The sequence below is a fragment of the Pinus tabuliformis genome, chromosome 7, assembly GCF_031772625.1.
Source record: "Pinus tabuliformis cultivar Carrire ecotype Pingquan chromosome 7, CPIR1, whole genome shotgun sequence".
Classification (NCBI taxonomy): domain Eukaryota; kingdom Viridiplantae; phylum Streptophyta; class Pinopsida; order Pinales; family Pinaceae; genus Pinus; species Pinus tabuliformis.
Window position 1 is genome coordinate 1398730002 of NC_142293.1, and position 13961 is coordinate 1398743962.

At 39.3% G+C, this 13961-nt stretch overlaps 1 pseudogene across 1 annotated transcript in view; it reads left to right on the top strand.

The window, feature by feature from the left end:
* Positions 1-13629: 13629 nt before the first annotated feature.
* LOC149252897 (inactive poly [ADP-ribose] polymerase RCD1-like) overlaps positions 13630-13961 on the top strand; it is a 70711-nt pseudogene continuing 70379 nt past the window's right edge. Inside the window, exon 1 of the transcript XR_016265463.1 lies at positions 13630-13657. The product of XR_016265463.1 is annotated as an inactive poly [ADP-ribose] polymerase RCD1-like (transcript). The remainder of the gene's footprint in view (positions 13658-13961) is intronic.

Consider the following 13961-nt stretch of genomic DNA (forward strand, 5'->3'; position numbering starts at 1 on the left):
GTTATAAAGGTCTTTACAGAAAATGAGGATGTTACAGGTGTTGAAGTACATTGGTATGCCACAAATACACACCCATTCAATGGTGTGTATAAGCCAGAGATGGTAGTTGACAAAAAAAATGGCGAAAAAAGAAAAAGAAAGGGTACAAATATAAATCGCCGCTGCACAAACATATTACAATTGGAGGATGTTGACATACTTGTTTATGACTTCAATTTAACAAAGAGAGGAACTCTTCGCTTCAAGACGATATAGATTCTGAAAAGGTTGTTACCAGAAGGAACAGTGTTGACATGGGAGTCTACTGAAACCAGTCGTAGATCTAGAAGAATTTTGAAACCTGGAATGTTGGGCATGCATGTTGATCCAGGTGGATATTGAGGCCACCTGCCAAGTCCACCTGGACCCCCACCATTGTCTTTCTCAGCATTTTCAGTTTCCTTAATTGTAGCACAACTTACTATTTTTAGCAGTTTTTTGGGTCCTGAACTTCCGGAGCCGTTTTGAGGCCCTAAACGACGTTTTTTTGGGGAATCCGGGGTAACACGAGTCCATGGAATGGACTGGTGTTGCCCGTTCCAACAATGATAGTGCTCGGATAGATCTTTCTAATGAGCTATTGTACGCGTCAAACGGAGATCATATGCCAAAGTTACGACCCCGGGAAGTTGATGTACCAACTTACCCCCAAACGGGGCCCACAGTTTGGCGTTTCATCTCCTAGGGTTAGGTTTTGGAATGTTAAAGGTTTTTCCATTGTTTCTCAACAATAAATAGGCCTTCGAGCCTCATTGTAACACAGTTCAGAGGCATGTAGCCATCACATCTCTTCTCAGAGATAAGCTACCATCGCCCTAGCTAGTTCATTTCCATTTCTGTTTGTAAGCATATTTCAGTATTTTCCATTAATGAAACGAAGTATTATTTCCGCTGCATCTTTGTGTATATGGTTATCTCTGTAATTTGTTGCGTTCCTGTTTAAATCCGGATCAGTGGTATCAAAGCGGTCTGCTTTTTCTCTGTTTTTCTTTGCATGTCCCCAACAAGGTCGGGATATAAGGAGTTAGGGCTTGAACTGGTTGAACCTTTGTAAGACCAGCTTCGCAAATCCCGACGGCCTCCCATTGCGAACGAGAAGAAAGACGAGGGGGCAGGAGATCCCATCAAAATCTTGCTCGAAGAAGCGCTCGAGCGACAACGGAACGCGATGATGGACAGCTTTGCGCAGATCCTTCAGCGGCTACCCAGAAGTGGCGCATCGGCTTCCAGCAGCTCCTCTGGAAATGCCACACCCTTTAAGGTACAAGTTAATTTTGAAATCCCCATATTCGAGGGTCAGATAGACGCCGATGCCGTAGATAAATGGTTAAATCTGCTAGAGGGTTATTTTTCTGTTCATGAATTTTCGAGTCGGGAAAAGATTGTTTTTGCTCTTCTCAAAGCAGCCCCCCACGTCAAGGACTGGTGGGAAACCTACTGCGAGCAGAAGGATGAAAGTACTGGCTCACTATTTTCAGCCGCACCCACCTGGGATTCGTTCCGGGATGCCATCAAGGAGCAGTACTACCCTGTCGGAAGCTATGAGGATGAATACATAAAGTGGACCATGCTGCGGCAGGGAAGGGACCAAGACGTGCCGGAGTTCACCAATATTTTCCATACCCTTCGCACAAAGTTGGGTATCAAGGATTCAGAGCAACATTTGATACTCAAATACCGTGGCTGCCTGCACAAGTACATCCAGGAAGAAATACAGTTCCTAAACATCCCCTCGCTCGGCGCAGCATACCGGTATGCCGTCAAGGTCGAGCAGAAGTTTAAACAAAAGAAGCGAGACTTTGGATCTGCGAATCCAAAGCAGGGGAAAGGTGCCCCTAAACCACAGAACAAAGGACAAAGCCAAGGCGGGACAGCCCAAGACAACCAGCCGAAGCTGCAAGCAAAGAGCAACGCCGCGAAGCCGAGAAAGGACACTGGAAAATGGTGCGAGTTCCATAAGAGCTCCACTCACAACACAAGTGAGTGTCGGGCCAAGCAGTCACTGGTGGCTGAGCTAAAGGTTTCAGAATCAGATGCATGTTCCGACTCTGAGTCAAAACCCGATAAGGGGTATGAAAAAGGGAAGCAGATCATTGATGCGGATCCCAGCGCCACTGTTGCTACTGCAAAGATCCAGAAAAATGAACCCGAAGATCCAGAGGAGGAGGAGCGTCTCTTCCACTCCCAGATGTGGGTAAAGGGCTCCCCGATACAGTTCATTGTTGATAGCGGGAGTCAAAAGAACCTCATTTCGGCAGAGGTCGTGAAGCGGTTGGGCTTACCGACCACAACACATCCACAACCATACACCATTGGGTGGCTTCACCAAGGGCGAGATCTCCGCGTGAGCCAGCAGTGTCGCCTTCCATACAACATCAAGCCCTTCACAGATGAGGTATTGTGTGACATTGCTCCCCTTGAATTTTGTGATGTATTACTAGGACAACCATACTTGTGGAAGCGACATGCTGTGTATGAATCAAGGCCCCGTGCTGTTATTATTACATTGGGAAATAAGTTGTTCAGGATACCAGAGGTAGCACCACCTGCCGCCATCTCTTTGATTACTGCAAAACAATGCAGTAAGATCATTTCCAAAACCAGGAAATTTGTTTTCCTGATGATACGCCCTCAAGGGAAGAAGAAGACAGTGGCCGCGGCCTCCAAACGGGGTCCCTCTGCACGGCAGCTACAGATGGACAAGATTGTGGAGGAGTACGAAGACATCTTCACCTCCCCGGCAGGGGTTCCTCTGCACTGTCAAGTCAAGCACTCCATCGATCTGACCCCAGGTGCGCCGCTACCCAATGGACCAATTTATCGGCGCTCCGTTTTGGAGAACAATGAAATCAAGAGGCAGATTCAGGAGCTCCTGCAGAAAGGTCACATCCGTCCGAGTTCTTCACCTTGTGGGAGCCCGATAGTGTTGGTACAGAAGAAGGATGGGACGTGGAGACTCTGTATTGACTATCGGGCGCTGAACAAGATCACTGTCCATAATAGGTACCCGATCCCGCGGATTGATGACCTCCTAGACCAACTAAAGGGGGCGAAATATTTCAGCAAGATCGATCTGAAGTCAGGATATCACCAGGTACCAATTGAACCCTCAGATGTGTGGAAGACTGCCTTCAAATCCAAGGAGGGCCTCTTCGAATGGTTGGTCATGCCTTTCGGATTGACGAATGCTCCTGCAACCTTTATGAGGCTAATGGATGACATCTTGCGGCCATTCACCAACTCCTTTGTAGTAGTATACTTGGATGACATTCTGATCTTCAGCCAGAGTTGGGAAGAGCACCTCCACCACATCCGACAGGTTCTCCAAACACTGCGGCAACACAAGCTATGTGCCAATTTGGAGAAATGCACTTTTGGCATGACCGAGGTTCAGTATCTGGGATACATCATTGATGAACAGGGGGTGCATGTCGATCCAGCCAAGGTCCAAGTCATTCGGGATTGGCCCTCTCCAACCACTCTAACAGAGCTCCGCAGCTTTCTAGGTCTTGCCAACTTCTACCGCAGGTTTGTGTTGGGATTTTCTCATATTTCTTGGCCCTTGAGTCAAGTCACCAAGGGCGGGGCGAAAGAAAAATTCTTTTGGTCTGAATCTCAACAGAAGGCATTCAGGGAGTTGAAGGATCGCCTCTGCACGGCACCAGTGCTCGCGTTACCAGATTTACAACAACCATTTGAGGTCGAGACAGATGCCTCTGACTATGCTATTGGGGCAGTCCTTACTCAACATGGACATCCAGTGGCATATCACAGTGAAACACTTTCAGACACAGTCCGGAAGTACCCCACTTATGATAAAGAGATGTATTCCATTGTACAGGCCTGCCGACAATGGAAGCATTACATTTTGGGGAAGGAAACGGTCATCCACACAGACCACCGACCTCTGCAGTTCATACAGACCCAAGGGAAATTGCAGAATGATCGCCATCAGAAGTGGTCTACATACCTGCAACAGTTTCACTTGAATATCGAGTATAAAAAGGGCAGCACCAATAATGTTGCAGATTGCCTCAGTCGACCACCGATCATGGCGCTAACCACCGTGCTCAACTATTGCGGGCACGAGACTTCTGATTGGCCACTTCTCTACAAAAGCGACCCAGAATTCGGCCACACATACCAGACACTCTTGGAGGGTCGGCAGGTTGCAGATTTTCATCTCCAGGATGCCCTATTTTGCCACCTCGGTCACCTTTGTGTTCCTTCAAGCGAGCGTGCCAAGATGATTTGGGAAGCACACTACAGTCGGGCTGCTGGGCATTTCGGGGTCGAGAAAACAGTGGCAGTACTGCAAAACTATTTCTATTGGCCGAATCTTCGACAGGATGTTGGGAAGTACATCCGATCATGTACTGCCTGTGCCATTGCCAAACCGACCATTAAGAAGCAAGGCCTCTATACGCTGTTGGCTACCCCTAGTCGACCTTGGGAATCCATCTCCATGGATTACATGTCAGGCCTTCCTTCCACTAAGCATGGAAATGACTGTGTTTTTGTGGTCGTCGACAGGTTCTCAAAGATGGCCATTATGATGGCCTGCAAGAAGAATATCACAGCAGAAGCCACTGCTAAACTTTTCTTTGAACGAGTGTGGGTGCACTTTGGGATCCCACAGTCTATCATCTCAGATCGGGACAGTCGGTTTCTCAGCACCTTTTGGTCCAGTCTCTGGTCAATGCTGGACACCAAACTCACGAAGTCCACAGCCTTCCATCCTCAAACTGATGGTCAGACAGAGGTTGTCAATAGGATGATTGTGCACATTCTGCGCATGTATAACTCAAAGCATCCACGCACATGGGACGAGAGCCTCCCCTACGTTCAGCACAGCTACAACCGAGCTCTTCACAGCTCCACTGGCCATAGCCCTTTTCAGGTGGGTTTGGGATTCCAGCCACTATGCCCCATTGATGTGGCCATGCCACTTGCAGCTACTCACATGAATTCAGCTCATGTCCAGTCCGAAACAGATAAGGCCACCAGCTTCATTGAGCGCATCCAACATATTCGCCAGCAGGTCCATGACATTCTTGAGAAATCAAATGCCAAGTACAAGCAGCGACATGATCAACATCGGGTGCCACACAAGTTTCAGGTGGGCGACAAAGTCTGGTTGCATTTGCAAAAGGAACGCCTTACTGGAGCCTATCGGAAATTGAGACCACTCCGATATGGTCCTTACACCATTACTAAGGCTATGGGAGACAATGCATTTGAGCTCAGCATTCCCCCATTCCTTGGCCTGCACCCAGTATTCAATGTGGACCGCCTTCGGCCATACTTTCCACCATTGCTAGACACATCCGACATTGCAGAACAGCTCAAACCCACAGAATTAAATCCAGATTGCATGGAACAAGCTGCAACTGATCGGATCATGGACACACAGATCAAGAACACTCGCCAACAGAATATCCAACTGTATCGAGTTGTCAAAGCGGGCCAACTCCTTCAGCAGGGCAAGTGGCTCACCAGGGAACAAGTTCAGCAGAAGTTTCCTCATCTCATGGAGGAGCTCAACGCAATGGGGACCATTGCTTCCTAAGGGGGGAGGAATGATCCAGGTGGATATTGGTGGCCACCTGCCAAGTCCACCTGGACCCCCACCATTGTCTTTCTCAGCATTTTCAGTTTCCTTAATTGTAGCACAACTTACTATTTTTAGCAGTTTTTTGGGTCCTGAACTTCCGGAGCCGTTTTGAGGCCCTAAACGACGTTTTTTTGGGGAATTCGGGGGCAACACGAGTCCATGGAATGGACTGGTGTTGCCCGTTCCAACAATGATAGTGCTCGGATAGATCTTTCTAATGAGCTATTGTACGCGTCAAACGGAGATCATATGCCAAAGTTACGACCCCGGGAAGTTGATGTACCAGCTTACCCCCAAACGGGGCCCATAGTTTGGCGTTTCATCTCCTAGGGTTAGGTTTTCGAATGTTAAGGGTTTTTCCATTGTTTCTCAACAATAAATAGGCCTTCGAGCCTCATTGTAACACAGTTCAGAGGCATGTAGCCATCACATCTCTTTCAGAGATAAGCTACCATCGCCCTAGCTAGTTCATTTCCATTTCTGTTTGTAAGCATATTTCAGTATTTTCCATTAATGAAACGAAGTATTATTTCCGCTGCATCTTTGTGTATATGGTTATCTCTGTAATTTGTTGCGTTCCTGTTTAAATCCGGATCACATGTGGACTCAGATGGGGCACTAGTTGATGAAAGAGAATAATATGGAACATCTTCGTCAGCATCTAGTCACTCGTCTGAAGATGTGAATTCTGATGGTGCGCAAGAAAATATGAGTGATTTTGAATAATTGTTTAAGACAGTTTATATAACTGATGTATGCATCGTATATTCAAATAAAATTAATGTTTTCCATATGTTGTTAAATGAGAAGTTATGAAGCATTTTTATATGTCTTAAGTATGATAAATTTTATTGTTTAAATATCTACAATGCAATATCAAATTAGAGATATAATGTTTGTTTTATTCAGTATAGAAATAAAGACTTTGGAATTCATTTAGTGATATAATTTGTTCATAATGTCATGGTTTTTTATTTTTACAGTTGAAAAAATTTCAATTTCTTTTGTATCTAGCATGTTGTGGTTGAAAACACGTTAAATTTATACTTAGAAAAGAAAAATGATATTCTACCAAAAACATTAATGTGTTTTTTCCTCAAAAATAACTTTGTTGGAGACATAAAAAAATTGGTTTTATTAGTACTTTTAATTTTTTTTGAAAATTGACCCTAAAAAAAAAGATCATTCTTCCAGTATCATTACTTTAATTTTGAAGCTATAGTTTGCACAAAAATTTCATAATAAATTTCGTATTCACTGCCATTTTTAAAACATGTTCAAAATTAACGCCTAAAAAATAAAAACATCGTTCCAGTATACACACTTTTCGTTTTTAACATTGTTTTTGATGTTTTTTTGGGGTTTTTTGGCCAGAGTTCCTGTTTTGAGTTTATAGTTCCCGTTTCAAAGTTTACATTGTTTGATGTGCAATTGATCAGATCTTGCAAGGAGGACCTTATAAGGGAGTTTGAGGTGAAGGAGATGGGCCTCATGCATTACTTCCTTGGTTTGGAAGTATGGCAAGGATATGGGGAACTCTTTGTCTCTCAGGGCAAGTATGCCAATGAGATACTTCAGAGGTTCCACATGGACAGGTGCAAACCCATTGAGACTCCTCTAGCACGAAATTGGAGGAAAGAGGATGCTACTTCAGGTGAAGTAATGGAGGCTACCATTTACAGGAAGCTTGTGGGTTCATTTGCGTATTTGGTGAACACACAACCAAACATGTGTTATGCAGTTAACCAACTCAGCCAAGCAATGGTTAAGCCAACCAAACTGTATTGGAAGGCAGAAAAGCACGTGTTGAGATACCTTAGATGCACTACTCAATTTGGTTTTTGGTATAAATAGACAGAGGGAGTGAAGTTGCAAGGCTTCATAGATGCAGATTGGGCGAGGAGTGCATTAGACAGGAAGAACACATCAGGAGGAATTTTCAGTGTTGGGTCAACAACAATTTCTTGGTACAGCAGGAAGCAGAGATTTGCGACACTCAACTCGGCAGAAGCAGAGTACATAACTGCCAGTCAAGCAACATGTGAGGCTATCTTGATGAGAAAGATTCTTGTTGGGTTATTTGGTTAGATGATGGATCCTGTTGTTATTTACTGTGATAACTAGAGTTGTATCAAACTATTTGAGAATCTTTTATATCACGATTGATCCAAGCATATCGACATCTAGTATCACCATCTACGAGATTGTGTGTAGAGGCAGATTATGTTGTTGCAATACATTCCAACAAAGGAACAAGATGCAGATATTTTGGCATAGGCCTTGTCAAGAGGCAAATTCAAGTTTCATAGAAGCAAGACTGGGGTATCTGATAATCCCTTTCTTGCTGAGAGGGAGTGTTGAAAATGTAGAAAAGAAATCTAGTTTTGACTTTGCCTTGGTCAAACTATATTAAAATTTGAATTTCTATTTCAATAAAATACTTGGAGGTAGTTAACTAAGGTGACATGGCTCTTTTCACTTAGTTAACTCAGTAAATTCGAGTTGGAGACACTTGAGTTCAATTCTACGTGATTGATTGCTAATTTGTAGCAATCTCTTCCAATTAATTTGAGTTACTGTCGGTTTAACTAGTTTTAATTGTCAGCAGAACTAGTGGAGGTCTATTTGTGGATGTGAAACTTCAACCACACTTAGTGATCAACCAATTAATTGATCAATCAACCCAAAATCATTGTTTCATGCGGAGAATTCGAGTTACCCAGTTGAGATGGAGATTCCAAGGTAGTGTACTATCAGTTGTAGCATATTCCCATGTGTAAAAGTGGTGCATGTAGTCAGAGATTGGCCTAAGGCTATTGTGCAATTCCTTGGTGTGAAATTCCTAAAAAATTGGGCCAATTTCCAAGGGAACAATGCAAGGAAATAGGAGCTTGGGAAGGCTTGAAATTGGCTAAGTGATGGGCCAGGTTCAATCAGTTAGGCAGATGAATAGACTATACACTTGCAAGGTGTCCTCAAGCTTGATCGAGCATTGTATTTCTTCTCTATTCTTTGATTAATGCAATATAAATAGTAACGGGTTTTGAGCAATTGCTTTTCCCTAGATAAATCTTTGTGCATCTGTGATGTTTCTTTTTGCATCTCTATGATTATTGTTTTAGTTGGTGAATTAACTTCCACAGATCAACATAGTAGCTTCAAGTCTTGTGATTCAACAAATTTTATGAGCAATATTGAATCTACACATTAATTTCTACACTATTAAATATTATGAAGACCGACATGGTGACACTATTCAATTTTATGAACACTGACATGAGAGGTAATAGTTTATATTGAAAAATAATCACAAGAACTATATAATGGTGATAAAGGATGTTCACCAAATTAATATGTCTTTTTTAGTGTTAATCAAATTCTAAAATAACATTTTAACAAAGGCTACATACTAGCTAGTCTTCATCATTTAGTTTAAATATAGTTAAATAAAAGTAAAAAACAATAAAGACAAAGATGACGGTACACTGCGTTAGTTTCCAATGCATTTTCTCTACAAGTATGAGGAAGATGTGCTCTCTCTATATAAATATTAAATATACAAATAATTGAACATGAGTTATGATTAAAATATTTCAACTTTAATTATATGTATGACAATTAAAAGTAAAAAATTCTTATATTTAAAATTTTTAAGTGATGTTTTGTTCAATACGAGAAAGATGTGCATTTACTTTAAGGCTTAATATAAAATTATTAAGAATTAGTGAATCACTATAATTATGAAGGATCAAATCTTAAGGAAAATTTTGCACCCTTAAATTTGATTATTCTTAAGGCATGTGTTGATAAAATGATAAAAATATGTAATTTTGTATATGTTTCATATGAAGTTGATAAATAACATATTAAGTATCAACAAAAATCTAATTCTACATTTATCATTAGTTTTTATGTAAAATATGTTTATAGATCAATGAATATAAAGTATGTTCAGCGTACATTCAATTGTTATGAATTTATGTCTACACGTTGAAAATGGAAATAGTATAAAATTCTAGATTCAATTCATGTCTTCTTTTATTAGGCGTGTTGTGTTATAAAATGTTCCAAGGTTTTGAGTCTTCACGTTGTTTGGATTTGTTTGGTTATGTCTTCTCACCATCAATAAATGGACACGTATTAACATGAAAAAGTGAGATATCGATTTTTGAATTCATACTAAAAGGTAGGTAAAGATTATGCAGTTGTACGTTTATCCTCCAACTCACACAATCCATAATGGCTCGGGTCTAGCAATGTGGCATGGGATGGTAGTTCTATTTTATGAGTTGATGTGGTTGATGGTACATTAATATGATTACACAATAAGAGTGAAAAGAATAAACCAATGGCAATTTAAATAAATAAAATTAAAATATTTTAAACAACAAATTAATTTTGTTTGTATATTTTAAACAATAAATTAATTTGTTTGGTAATGTGAACCTTATATATTGTGATTTAACTTTTAGTCAAAGCAAAGATTAATTAGTAGGCAACACTGAATCAAATGCGTATATCACTTGCCTGTGACAAGGATAATAATGACATTTTCAAAAAGACTTATTCAAGTCTAAGATATTCTTATCTTTGCACTTTGTATGGAAAAGAGCAATAAATAAATAGAGAAGTAATAAACTCCTCTTTAGCACTATAAAGAGGGCACCTATCTCATTCTAAGTTTATGAGAGTTTGTCAAGCAATTGTAGGTCATGATGGGGTTGGTTTGTTGTCTTCCTCCCTATCCGGTTTTGAATCTCATGCTATGACATGTTTGTCTAGAACGTGATTATCTACATTGATTCCTAAGAATAGCAAGTAGATGTTGTTAGAGGACATAATTGGTACAAGATTAGTACATTGAACAAGAAGTTTAGGAGAAATGCTTATCCTTGTGTCTCTTTTGAAAAAGAGTAATAAAGTGAACCACCTAAAAAATAAATTAAGTTTAAGAGAAATACCTATGCTTGTATCTCTTTCGAAAAAGAGCAAAAAAAAAATAGAGTAGTAATACACTAATACACTATTCTTTAGCTCTACATAGAGGGCACCTACCCTATCCCAAACAAAATTTAATGATTTGTTTGATTTTATATCATGCAATAATGTGTGAAAAATCCTTTACATCATTTTTGAAATATTTTAACGGATGATGGATAAATTAATATTAAAGATTATTAATAAATATAAAAAATAGAATGGAAATGGATTTTAATCTTTCTTAATATTACATTTTAATAAAATTATTCAAAGTAATTGAGTACTTATTTATTCTTCTAAAAACATAATTTGTGGAGAATCTATTCATTTTTCTTGACATATTAAAAAATATTTTCAATAAACTACTAACAACATAAGTGATTAGTAACTTTAGAGAACTGATAAATTGCGAACAACATAAGTGATTATTAATTTTAGAGGACTTGATAATTCATTAGTAACTTTAGAAGACTTGACGAGAATGGATTTCATGACCTGCCTTGACTTTATACTTTCATGACATTATTCAAACTAATCAATTTTTTTTTGAAGGAAATAATTCATGGAGAATCCTTTCATCTTTCTTTAAATGTTTTCATAGATAATAGATACATTGCGAGTGATATAAGTAATCGATAACCCTTAATGTCACAATGGGAATGGATCTTGCAACTTCTATTTGTATTGTGCCTTAATGACATTGGTTGAATCAATCAAGTTGTTCTATTGGAACTTATACATAATTATAATATTTTTTTCCAAGGAAAACCTCATGGAATCCTTCATATGGAGAAAAACCCAAATGCCAACCATAATAGTGATTTAAAACCCAACAAGACTTAGTCAAACTCAAACTAGAATTAGGAACTTCACAATGAACTTTGCATTGAAACAATTTGTTTCAACTAATTGAGATAGCTGAGCCCCTTGCCCCCCCGCTCTCTCTCTCTCTTAGTCTCTATATATATATGTGTGTTGTGTAACTATTATATATTTTGAAGTTTTTTGCCGAAATTCGACGAAATATTTTTTGGTCAAATCGTGATCTTTTGTTGTCCAAAATGTGTTTTTGATTGCATATATGGATTCAACACCTTGAAAACACCATAGGGCAGTAGGATTATGGAGAGTCCATAACTCAAACTTGTGATTCCAACAGATTCTTGCCAGATTCTGCACAAATTTGATCAAAAAATATGCTCGAAAAAGCTCCAAAATATATAACAGGTAGACTATGACTATATGTGTGTGTATTTTATATTTATATATTTAATTTTTTCCTCTTGAAAAATGTCTTTAAGAAAATCCTTTGATTGCTTCCTTATATTCCATAAATGACCCAAGGGTAATTACACACGAGTAAAACATGTATTCTCGACTCACAAGAACTTAGATCAAATTTAAATGACATCTTAGTGATCTTCATCTTGAAATTGATTAACTTGACTCACTAACCCCTTTCTTTTTCCTTGGAAAACTCTTTTGTCTCACACATAAAAAAAATCCCAAAGACACTATTCTATTTTATTACAATTCTATTTTATTACAGTGTACAATCCATTTTCAAACTCTTTTTTCTCACAAATAAAAATATCTCAAATACACTATTCTATTATATCTACTATTAAGTTGTACAATCCATTTTGGAAGCTATTTTGTCTCACATATAAAATATCTCAAATACACTATTCTCAATCCACTATATAAATTTTAATAAAAATATAAATAAATCAAACTAAATCCTTTATAAGTTACATCTATAGAGAGGGAACAAAAAGTTGTAAACTTTTGGTTGAATTTTTACAAAATTAAGAGATTTACAATTCTACAAATTTGTTCCATCTTAATTTAAAAAAAATTCCCTTGTTAAGTTGAATAATCAAATTAATGAAATGTTTTAAACCTAACCTAATTTGCCGAATTCCTCGAGACATTAGCTCAATATCCTACAGCTATATTATGTTCCACACAAAATTAAATCTCGGTAAAGGGAGTAACACCATGCTGTTCGCTGATCGAAAAGATCATTGACTTAGCTTTTATGTATCACTTTCGAAAAAGCCAGATTTGATGCGCTTTTTATTATTGTTGTGGACCCCACCAAACCGAAAAGAACATCCCCTTCTTATCTAGACAAACCCACGTGGCAAACATCGTACACGTGGCATCGACGAATTAACCGTTATAGAAAACACGGCCGCAACGCTTCGCATTACTTATTTTACTTTCCAAAGCCGTAACCGGAGACTTAAATCCCGGCCTCGCACGACTTTCCGGGCGGCTTCAATCTGGGTCAGTGTTGACCGGAATTAGCAATTTCGGCCGGTCAGTGCCTTGACTCACAAGCAAGCCGTAGTAACCGACCACCGTTTGCGTGAGGCGGGGGTAACCGCCTGACAGCCAGGGTGGGGGGCGCCCACGGCTTCAAGCGCGATAAGACGCATGCAATAGATGACGATGTGTAAAAAGAAAGAGAGCTTGTTTGAATGAAATATTATTTTTAATTTTTTTTGGGATGTAATTTCCACAGGCAAGCGAGGCAGGCGTACGAGCTAGGGTTTCAGGCCTTTTATGATCCGATACTGAGCGAAATTTGGAGGAGATGGCCCCGTTAGCCGCGCCGAGCCCCCCAAACTATAGGCACTGATCTTACACTGCAAATTTTCCTGGGTAAATTTGATGTATGAAGTGTTTTTTTTTTTGTTTTTCAACGGATGACCAGGTTTTATGACTTAATAATTTTTTTAGGGTTTTATCAGATCTCCTTTGCTGTTAATTTGCTGCAATCTCTTAGTATGTTGTTTTGATTGCGTCTGTTTCGTTTCCTTGAAATTGCGGTTTTTATTTTTATTTTCAGAGGGATGTCTCAAATTTTTGGTATTTTCTGTTTTGTTCGGGTTGCCTATACATGATAGCTTAGGGGAAACAGAGTTTCTCCATATCCGTGGTTATGCTCCAAGCTTCAAATTAAAATATCAGGGTTATATTTATACAAAATGGGTGAAATCGGAATATGGGAATTTGGTAATTTAGCAGGGGACTGCTGATTTGCTTTGTTTTAATTTTTTGGGGCTGGGACTTTGTTTGTTGTTTTCAGTAGGGACTGCTATTTATTTCCCCGTTGGGATTGCTCTTGCAATTTTGTTCATTGTATTTTTTAGATATATATATATATATATATATATTTTTTTTTAAAGGTTTCGTAAAATCTCCAAAAAAAGGGTCGAAAGAATGCTTCATAGTTTGCATATGACTGGAAGATTATTTAAATGAAGGGTTTGCATTTGACTGGAAAATTGCTTAAATTAAGGCATCTGCTTGTTGAATC